The sequence below is a fragment of the Ovis aries genome, chromosome 22, assembly GCF_016772045.2.
Source record: "Ovis aries strain OAR_USU_Benz2616 breed Rambouillet chromosome 22, ARS-UI_Ramb_v3.0, whole genome shotgun sequence".
Taxonomy (NCBI): Eukaryota; Metazoa; Chordata; class Mammalia; order Artiodactyla; family Bovidae; genus Ovis; species Ovis aries.
The window spans coordinates 43,664,437-43,675,971 of record NC_056075.1 but is presented as its reverse complement, the minus strand read 5'-3'; the positions used below and the strand labels follow the sequence as shown (position 1 = coordinate 43,675,971).

General features: G+C 51.4%; 1 protein-coding gene across 2 annotated transcripts in view; it reads right to left on the bottom strand.

Moving 5' to 3' along the window:
• Positions 1 to 11,535, bottom strand: part of LHPP (phospholysine phosphohistidine inorganic pyrophosphate phosphatase) — a 129,241-nt gene that overhangs the window by 46,475 nt on the left and 71,231 nt on the right. The window lies entirely within an intron of this gene.

Here is an 11,535-nt window from a genome sequence, read left to right as displayed (position 1 = left end):
GTAGCCTACATTGCAATCACCCCCTTCCTCATCCATCTCCCACTAGGGAGCCCGGAAGGACCAAGGGAGACCAGTGTTCAGACAGACAGGGAGATAACAGGTGGGTTTCAACTCTAACTCACACCACCATGAGTATCTGGGGACGTGGCGTTCCAGTCTTGTTCCCCCAACAAGCATGCCTACTCCAGAACTGTCATCACTCTGAAACAAGAAAGTTTTGGCATCAGCTCCTATCACTTCAGATTATATCATAGGCATTCTTCTTTGTATGCAGGGTTGCTACATACAAAGGGGTCCCCCACACACACACCATTTCATTGTTTTTGCAGTAAACCTTTTATTCTGAGATAACTATAGGTTCACATGTGGTTTCTCCCAATAATGACATCTTGCAAAAACTATAAGATAATATCAAAACCAAAATATTGACATTCTTACAGTCAAAACACAGGATTTCCATGACCATCAGGATCCCTCATGTTGCCCTTTGTAACCACACCCACCTCCCTCCTGCCCAACACACGTCTTAATCCCTGCCAACCACTAATCTGTTTTATATCACTATAAACTTACTGGGGCTTCCCAGGTGGTGCTAGTGGTAAAGAATCCGCCTGCCAATGCAGGAGATGCAAGAGACGCAGGTTTGATTCCTGGGTCAGGAAAATCTCCTGGAGGAGGAAATGGCAACCCACTCCAGTATTCTGGCCAGAAAAATCCCATGGACATAGAAGCCTGACTATTTTAATAACGCTATACACAAGGGATGAGACAGCACAGAATCTTCCAGGACAGGATTATTCACGGCATCGACAGTGTCTTCTCCTTGCTGAGTAGTATTCTATGAAATGGATATGTAGTTAAATTGTTCACCCACTGATGAGCAACTGAGTTGTTTCTAGTTTGGGGGCTGGAGAAAAACTGCTATGAACATTCACGGACAGGTTTTTGTGTGAATATCTGTTTTCATTTCTCTGTAATAAATGCCCAGGAGTGCCAGTGCCAAATCATATGCCAGCTGCATGCGTATTTATTTATTTTTGGCCATGCTGCGCAGCCTGCAGGATTTTAGTTCCCCAATTAGGGATCGAACCTGCAGCCTTGGCAGTGAAAACACGGAGTCCTAACCACTGGACTGCCAGGAAATTTCTGATAGTTACACATTTAGATGTTTAAAAACCTGCCAAACTATTTTTCCAATTGGTTGCACCATTTTATGTTGCCACCAGCCATGTCTGAGTGATCAGACTCAGCATCTGTGTCAGCATTAGCTGTTGTCATTATTTTTAATTCCAGCCATTCTGAGAGGTATGTAGTGATAGCCTGTGGTGGGTTCCTGCATTTCCCTAATGACTGGTCACATTGAACATCTTTTTTGAGTTTATTTGCTACTTCATGAAATGTCTGTTCACTTTTTTCCATCTATTTTTTCCTCTTTGGGTTGCCTCTATTTCTCTATCCACATGTTCTCAGATTGTTTCCATTGTTCCCCCCACAAGGAGAGAACAAGCCCATCCCATGAACTTTTAATTTTGGCTAAAATTTTCTTTGGTGCTTTTTTATGTCTTCTATTTCTTTGCTGAGCCTGTCTACGTCTTTGTTGAGCTCTTCTACTTTGTCACTTGTTTGCAAATACGCTTGTTGAAGCATTTTTAAAGTAGCTGTTTTAACAACCTTTGTCCTAACATCTGTGTCATCTCATGGCTGGTGTCTGTCGATTGACTTTTCTCATTCAAGTTGAGATTTTCTTGGTTCTGGGTATGACAAGTGATTCTGTATTGCAATTGTGGACATGTGGGGTACGAGACTCTGGATTTCATGTAAATCTTCTCTTTTTAGCTGATTTCTTTGGGAACACAACTCCAGCAGGCGAAGAAGGTAGAGCTGCTGCATTACTGCCAGATGGGGCAGAAGTCCAGGTTCCCAACTTGGTCTCTGTGGACACTGAGGTGTGCGAGGGGTGCTAATCACTGCCGGTTGGAGGTGGGAGGAGTTCCACCCTGGTTGGGAGGAACAGGAATGCCTCACAATTGTTTCCCATGGGGCCTCCATCGACCACATGGAGAGTATTGGGTGGGAGTCACCTTTTTACTGTTGTTGGGGGTAGAATCAAGATTGCTTCCCGTAGGGCCTCCATTGACCAACATGGAGGTCAGGTGGGAGTTGCCTTTTTACTGCTGTTGGGGATAGAATCACCATGGCTTCCCATGGGGCCTCCATCGACCACATGGAGAGTATTGGGTGGGAGTCACCTTATTACTGCTGTTGGGGTTGGAATCAAGATTGCTTCCAGTGGGGCCTCCATTGACTGCATGGACTATGTCGGGTGGGAGTTGCCTTATTACTGCTGTTGGGGGTAGAATCACAGAATCTCCATGTCGTCACCAGGGACACCTCAGCTGAGGAGCCCTCTTTATCACCCACCTCCTGGCTCCCTATCTACTTGGCCTTCTCCGACACCCACCAGCCCCGGGGTAAGAGGTTGGTGACAGCCTCAAGAAGGTGGGAGTCTAGGCTTGTCGCTGGGTCCTCGCCGGCACGGGAGGGAACAGACCACAGTGTACTCTGTGGTATTTGGCTGGTGCAGAGTGGTTACTGACTTCTCGCTGGGCTGCCTAGGAGGACAGGCTTCTGTGGGGGCTTTTTGTCTGTGCCCTTGGCGTTTCTAGGCTGCTGGCTTCTTCAGCTCCAAGTCTGGGATCCACTGCGTCACTCCTCGGGTCCAGAGGTCCCTGGCAGGCCTGCCCTCTTCTCTTCATCTTTTGGAGTCTTTTCATTGTGTTTCACAGCTACTGTCTAGGGTTTAGTTGCACTGAGCAGGATGAATATAGAAAGGGTTTCAACTTCATCTTGTCCGAAGCAGAAGTCTCTCCAGGTGCTTTTCATGGTTGAGTTCATATTTTTTTTTTTGCTTCTTGTAACCAGGGTGGGTCTTGGGAGAAGCAGCGGCTGGTGTCTGACAGAAGACCCCTCAGCTCCCTGTCAAATGTCTGCTTTGCAGAAGACCCTGGAGAGCTCTCGAGGGGCTCCTCAGGAGGGTGCTGGGCTCAGCAGCACCTACCGCCATGACAGGCCCTTCCCTGTCCTCAGTTCTACACTGTGACCATAATCACCAAGCGCCTGTTGGTTGGGGTTGGGGGTCACTCGTGTGGCTACTTGGGCCTTTATTTTACTAGAAGGAAAATGTGAGGCCATGGTGTTCCCTGTGCAAAGCCAACGAGCAGGATATTTTTGGACTTCCTCCTTCCCCGGCTTTAGCTAAACTCCGGCAATCTGGTCTTCTCCCTGCGGCCCATATTGAAAATGCAGACGAGCCTCTCTCAAAGCAGACTAGTAAGGCTGTAAAACTGTACATAAAACACAATTTCAATTATGTTTAAAAATACTTTAAGAAGGAGGGGTCTGGAAGGAAATATGTCATAATGTTAATTGATGTTATTGGTGGATTACAAAAGGATTCTTTTAGAGCTGCTTCTTTCAGATGGCTGATGATTTCCATATTTTCCAATATGAACATATTACACTCATAAAATTAAAAACAAATTTTTAAACCAAAATAAAATGTTTCCCGTGAAAAACCATATAGTGAGTGTATGAAACCATCACTGGCTGTTTGTCTCATCTAGACCTGAGTTTATATCTTCAGACCACGAGTTGTGGTCAAGTCGGGACTCTGAGCCGCTGCACAAGATGCCAGCCAGATCCAGGGCCTGGAAAGCGGAAATGACGCCTCTTCCCTGCACGACCAGAGCTGCTGTCTTGCCAGCCCTGAGGCTTCCGGTTTTGATGGCCCCTGGGGTAGCAACACTCCCAAGAGTCACTGCACAGCTCTGACTGGAGAGAGACCCTATGGAACCTACTCTCCATGGGCCCCAGAGCCAGCGGTACATACTCCACAGACTCCCTCAGGCCCCACAACAGTCAGTGCCACCAAAGGACCAAAACTGCGGGAAACCCAGCACTGCCAAGGCTCGACCTCTCCGCACTACATTCGAGACCAGGCTTGCCGGATGATATCCTCCAGGACGAAGACAAGAGAACTGCTCATTACCCTGCCTGAAATCATCCCCCCCCACAAGGCGGCCTCCAGCCCTGCGACCCCCATCCCAGCCCTGGGTGGGGAGGGGGCCAGTGTACCATCTTCCCCAGCAGATACACCCGTGGCCCCACCGCCAAATCCCCTCTGTGGCCTTGGTGGGTGGCCTTCATTTCGGCAGGCAACTCAGGTCCTGGCTGCCCTGGAAGGGTGTGGGCCCCAGGGAAGCCAGCCAGCCAGCCCCCTGGCCGGGAGCCTGGGACCCACAGGCAGGCGAGTGCCGGAGACTGAACTCCGTCAGAGCCAGCTGGGGCGCATCACCGGCAGGTGCCCTCGGCCCCACCCAGATTCCTCCCGCAGATGGTCAACGCCAGCAGAGAACCAGGGGGTGGTAAGGAACTAACACTTCCCCACTCGGGGACAGACTGGGCACTGTCTAGGGGCGGCCCACCCCCTGGGGCCCTCCCTCTCTCTTTAGGCCTCTCTTCTCTTTGCTGTCCTAGGGTGTGGAAACCTTGCTCCGGGTCCCTCAGCTATCTGGAAACCATCATTAGCTTCCTCTCGCAGAGGCGGGGCCACCTTGGGCCCCAGCGTGCTCAGTAACAGCTGCAGAGAACCCCAGTCGCTGGCCAGTTGGGAGAGCGGGCCAGGCCCGGCCATTGGCTGCCTCTTTATTTATAACTTCTTTTACTTCCAGTGTGAAGGCCCCGCAATTTCAACCGGAAAGGTCGAGAGAAAAATGAACGCCTTGACATTTTTTTCCAAACATCCTCCCAGAGGGCGTTTGGCAAGGGAGCCCGTGGTTTCACTGAGAGCGTGAGAATGTCTGCGGCCCCGCAGAGCCCGCCTTGGAGTGGATCTATTTTTGTTTGCTGAGACATCTGTGCTCTGCGAAAGGCTCGACGCTGGGGACTGGGAAGGAAAGCCAAAACATGTAAATGGGGGCTGAACGCTCTACCGAAATGAAATACGAAGGGGTCGCGAGCCGCTTCGCCACCTTGTCGGGTGGGCGCTGGGGAATCGGTGGCGGAGTGAGGTGTGCTCCCTGTCCGCTAACCGCCAGCTTCCTCCGGCCAGCCTTCCCAGGAGGCTCCGGGTCTGAACTGGGCAAAACCCAAGCCAAGCGCAGCCACCCAAAACTGCCTAGGGATGAACCTGTCCGCCTCCCACCGGTTGGGACCTTGGGCAAGTGGCTTACTCCTCCCGCCCCGCCCACCTCGCCGCGCCCCGCCCCTCGCTCCCGCCCCACCCCGCTCTCCTCGCCCCGCCCACACCCCGCCCCACCCCGCTCTCCTCGCCCCGCCCACGCCCTCTACCCCAACCCCCCCCCACCCCCGCCCACGCCCCCGCTCACAGCAGCGCAAGCGCAGCACAAGTCTGAGCAGCAAGCAGGCCGCAGCTCCCTGGGGATAGGGAGCCATGGGAGGATGTCCGTTCAGGGAGGACTCGGGCAGCCCTCCAGCCACTCCTTGATTGCAGGCTCAGATTGCAGAAGGGTCACTGTGTCCCCCGGAAAGGCTCTGAGAACACTCCCTGGAAGCCGCGGGGGCAACAGTCCCCCAGGCCAGGTGGCCCAGCAGCTGCAGGGCGGGCCCCGGGGCGGCTGAGGCAGCTGTCTGTCCAGTTGCGGCGTGAGAACGCAGGGACGCGGGGTGCTGGTGTCCTGCAGCCTCTGGCGCCCTCGACTGTCACCCAGAGCCCTTAGGGCACCTATCTCCTGTGACCCCGAAGCGTCAGGCCGACGGGACAGTAAGGACAAGGGAAGAAGCAGGTACCAGAGGACAGGCTGCAGGTGCGCATTCCAGGTGTCGGGACACAGGACGGGAGGGGCCCCAGACCACACCCCTCGGCTCCCACTGTGCTTCCCCTCTCCCAGCCCACCCCTCCTTAAACTCCCTGGACTCCCCAAGGTCTTACCAGGTTGTGTCCACCTGCTCCACCACTCAGCCCCAGACCACCACCTGGGCCCTGCCCTGGTCACCCCCAGTCCACTCCTACATAGCTTCCCGACCCAGCCCCCTTTGCCCCCTTCCCTGACTAGCCTGGCCTAGCATCACTGCAACACAGGGGTGACATCTGGCCCCAAATGGCCTCCCCAGCTGAGCAGCTGGGTGATGACAAAACCACACCCCAAGACCGGCACCCTAATCCTCCTCTGAGAAATGGATTTTACAAATGGGCTGTGACTGACTCCAAGGCAGACATCCGGGTTTTACACATTCTTGTCTCTCCAGTTCCTGGGGACACAGAGCCGTGAATACAGAGTAAAGTTCAGTTCAGTCACTCAGTCGTGTCGGACTCTTTGCGACCCCATGGACTCCAGCACACCAGGCCTCCCTGTCCATCACCAACTCCCGGAGTTTTACTTTATGAAGTAAAGTACATGAAGCTATTTGTCAGTTCCAAACACAAACAACGGGCAAGTATACCTGCGCTATGGTTTTCCCAGTAGTCATGTACAGATGTGACAGTTGGACCATAAAGAAGGCTGAGCACCAAAGAACTGATGCTTTCAAACTGTGGTGCTGGAGAAGACTCTTGAGAGCCCCTTGGACAGCAAAGAGATCAAACCATTTAATCCTAAAGGAAATCAACCCTGAATATCCATTGGAAGGACTGATGCTGAAGCTCCAATACTTTGGCCACCAGATGCAAAGAGCCGATTCATTGGAAAAACCCTGATGCTGGGAAAGATTGAAGGCAAAAGGAGAAGGGGGTGGCAGAGGAGGAGATGATTAGATAGCATCACTGACTCAATGGACATGAATTTGAGTAAACTGTGAGAAGCAGTGAAGGACAGGGAAGCCTGGCATGCAGGAGTCCATGGGGTCACAATGGAACCTAAACCCTCCCTGGGTGGAAGCCACCTACGCATCATGTCCCCTGAATCAGACCCTGTTGATGCCTATGATGCCCTACGTGGTCTCTCCAGTCTGATGGGGTCTGACCTGCACTGCACACAGATGAGAAGCAGGTGGGGGAGGCTCTTGCTGTGCACAGACCTCAAAGAGCCTTCACCCAGGACCATGTCGAGAAGAAGTTATAGTCCTGGCTGGGCCACTCCCCAGCTGCACTGACTTAAGTTGTCTTCCTCTCTGAGCCTCAGTTTCCTCATCTGCAAAGTTGGGATAAGACAGCATTCACCTTATTGCTCAATAAATACTAGTGATTATGATGAGACAGCTGGCAACAAACTCCCACACTCTCCATCACTCAGCTGCAGGATTTCTCTAGTCTTCCTTCTCCCTGCCATGCCTCAGAGCACCCAAGGCGCCGGCTGGCTTTTATCACTCCTGATCTAATCAGCACACTGCTGCCCCCGCAGTGCTGGGACCCCCGCCTCTTTAAGATCAGTTATTCGAGCATTTCATCCTTCCGTCACTTGCCTGACCTTTCACGGCATCAGGAGCAGGGCCTGACTCGGCACCAGAAACATCTGGAAACTACGCGCCCCCCCCCCCCCAGGTGTTAGGCATAGCACTAGGCCCATCATATCCACCCAGAGCTTGTGTGAACCACAGGGCAACCGCAGCGATCCTCATTCTGCAGCCCAGAGAGCGGAGGAGTATTCACAGGTCACAGTGCTTGGAAAGGGCGGGTAGGGATTGCAGCCCTGGTCACTGTGACCCCAAGTGCCTCTCAGCTTTGAGCAGTGGGGATTAAAGTGTCGTTTTCTCAGCTGGGATCCTTACTCATACTGCCTGTCAGTCTCACATGCTGGAAATAAATTTCCCAGAATCTTTTCGTCTCGGTATCTGATTGGATAAGAGAAACAAAAAAGAAGCATTTTCTCTAGAGAATAAATGACTCAGACCCTGAGTCCATCTTTGATGAAATGCAGGTTCCTCATTAAAGGAAAGTCTTGGTTTTAAAAATATACAGTAAAAAATAAGAAAGAATATGCAATTTACACAAGGAAAAATACCAGTGTCCAAGGAATATGAAAAAAAAACAAAAAAACCAAACCTTTAGTCTCCCTAGCAATCAAAGATGGTGCCTTTTTCGTATACCCAGAGAAAACCATGATTCCAAGAGATACATGCCAATTTCCCCAGTGTTTATAGCAGCACTATTCACAATAGCCAGGACAGGGAAGCAACCTAAATTCCCATCAACAGAGGACTGTATAAAGAAGACGTGGGACATATATACAACAGAATATTACTGAGCCATAAAATGGAAAGAAGCTGCCTGCAATGTATGAGACTTGGGTTCAATCCCCGGCTTGGGAAGTTCCCTGGAGAGGGGATAGGCTACCCACTCCAGTATTCTTGGGCTTCCCTGGTGGCTCAGACAGTAAATGAAAAAAAGAATCTGCCTGCAATTTGGGAAACTTAGGTTCAATCCCTGGGTTGAGAAGATCCCCTGGAGAAGGGCGTAGCAACCCACTCCAGTATTCTTGCCTGGAGAATCCCATGGACAGAGAGCCTGGTGGGCTACAGTCCACGGGGTCGCAGGGCTGGACACAACTGAGTGACTAAACACACATAAAAAGGAATGAAATTGTGCCGTTTACAGACATGGATGGAACTAGAGACTCAAACAGAGTGAATTAAGTCAGGAAGAGAAAAACAAATGTTGTATATTAGCACATATATGTGGAATCTAGAAAAATAGTACAAATGAATCTATTTGCAAAGCAGAAACAGAGACACAAATGTCTGGACACCAAGAGAGGAAAGGGAGAGGGTGGGATGAATTGGGAGATTGGGATTGACATGTATACACCACTGTGTATAAAATGGGCTTCCCCGATGGCTCAGCAAGTAAAGAAAGAATCTGCCTGCAGTACAGAAGACGCACGACACACAGGAGATGGGGGTTCGATCCCTGGGCAGGGAAGATCCCCTGGAGGAGGACATGGCAACCCACTCCAGTATTCTTGGCTGGAAAAATCCCATGGACAGAGGAGCCTGACCGGCTACAGTTCATGGGGTCACAAAGAGTTGGACAAGACTGAGCATTCACACACGTATAAAATAGACAACTAATGAGAACCTACTGTATAGTATGGGGGGGGGGAGAAGGTACAATTTGCTTGTAGGACGCATATTCTTAACCTTAAAAATGCGTTTCAATATACAGTAGGTGCAGACAAATACTATTTAATTCCATTTATACGAGATACCTAGAACCGTCAAATCAGTCAGAAAGTACATTGGTGGATCCAGGGACTGAGGTGGGGTGGCAGGGGGAAGGGGGTTAGTGTTTAATGGCGACAGAGTTTCAGTTTCAGAAGGTGAAAACTTCCAGAGCTGGATGATGGCGAGAGCCGCACAACTGTAACATTTCCATATGGTTAAACAGCATGCTTTATGCTATGTGACTTTTACCACAGTTAAAAAAAAAGTTAAAAAAGGAGGTGACTTTTCTTCTATCAATGGAGACAATGCTGTTAAATGATGATACAGTTCTCTGGGACTATCTGTTGGCAAGAATGTAAAGTAACAGAGATTGTCCACACTGCAAAGGGGAACACAGCTAGAAGTGGGGAGGAAGAATTCTGCAGTACCACAGCCCTCAGAATTCTGCACATCCTTTGACCCAGCAACGCCATATTCGAGAATCTGTCTTAATGCCAAAAAAAAAAAAATCACAAATAAGTGCAAGGCCCTGCTCCGAGAATGCTCCGTGCAGTCCTGGTTACACTAAGGTAGAGGTGGAGATGATGGACTGTCTAGCAACACGGCGAGTCCCCAAGGCGTAGGATCAGCCATTGACAGGGTGACTCAGGAGGGTGGTATGACGCAGCACGGTGCTCTCGAACTGTTCGCTGAAGAGAGGAGTTTCAAAAACAGCACGCGCTTCTAATCTCACTTTTGGGTGGAATACATAACCCACATCCTCCACACAGAAGGTCTGGAAGGGGGACCCCCACATGTTATCAGAAGTCTCCCCTGGGTTGGGGGTTGACTCAGGATTTCTTTCTTTTTTCACTCCTCAGGTTCTCCTAAACTTGCAGCAGTGAACGTGAGCACAGGTTAGGGAGCTGGGTGGCTTGAGTTTGAATCCCACTCCTGCCACCCCACAGCCTTTGGAGGTGGCGGGGACCGAAGGAGCCAGTGCATGTGAGCAGTAGGTGACCTGCTGTGTGACCTTGGGCTTAACTCATCCATAACGGGGATAAAATAGCACCCACATCGTGGACTCGGCACTAGGCTCAGAGAGGCAACACCCTGAACAGCTCAGAGCAGGGCTGGCCCCAGGACAGGAGCTCACGAAGGCCCCTGATTTCATCAATCAACCAGAAAAAAAGTACTAATTATTATATTGAATTTTGGAGGGGAAAAAGTGGCTAATGAGCATGAGAGAGACCCCAGGCTGGATCTCCAGTTTCTCATCCTCCTGGAGAGGGTGGGCTCCCTCCTCCCTCTGGCCCAGCCAGGGACCACCCACACAGCTCCAGCCCCCCTGCAGCACAGCCCAGGCCTGCCTGCTCCAGTCTACCCTCCACACATGCCCACCCCTCCCCCTGCCCCACTAGCCTACCCAGGAGAGCGTGAGCGTCTGGGGCTCCCTTTGGGAGGGAGAGAAGAGGATGATGATGAGAATGGCTCTCTTCAAACCCTGGTCCAAAGCCACCTCCTTACTGGATGAAGTCAGGTCAGTCACTCAAACTCTCCTGAGCCTCAATTGCCTCATCCATGAAATGGGCTAAAATGCCAACTGCATCCAGCTGCGGTCACAGTCAATGAATGGTTCTGTGCAGCGCTTAGCCCAGAGTCTGGCACACAGGAGGTGCTTAAGAAATGACAACTGTCACTGGGATTTTCATTCCCCCCTCCCTGATGTGGGTGTGCTACCCCTGAACCATCACCTAGCCTGGTGGAGACATCCCGGGCACCTGTCTCGGGCACCTGTCTCTCTCACTCCTATCCAGACATTTCTGCCAGATTCACAGTCTCTGGGAAGACACAGGACAGTGTGCAGAAAGGAAGGGAGAAGAGCCAGCGCTGGGGCCAGCAGGTACCCCAGACCCAGACACACATGGTGCAGAAAGCAGAGACGCGGGCCCCGGTCAGAGCCCACCCGGCTCACCCCACTTGCCCTGTGTCCTGCTCTGACCACTGCTGTCAACCACAGTGACGACTACAGGAGCAGCGGCATTCACTGAGCACTTACTGTATACCACGCACTGTGCTAAGGCTGAGCGCCGAAGAATGGATGCTCTTGAACTGTGGTGTTGGAGAAGGCTCTTGAGAGTCCCTTAGACTGCAAGGAGATCCAACCAATCCATCCTAAAGGAGATCAATCCTGAATAGTCATTGGAAGGACTGATACTGAAGCTGAAACTTCAATACTCTGGCCACCTGATGCGAAGAGTCAACTCACTGGAAAAAGACCCTGATGCTGGGAAAGATTGAGGGTGGGAGGAGAAGGGGACGACAGAAGATGAGATGGTTGGATGGCATCACCAACTTAATGGACATGAGTTAGAGCAAGCTCTGGAAGCTGGTGACGGACAGGGAGGCCTGGCTTGCTATAGCCCATGGGGTTGCAAA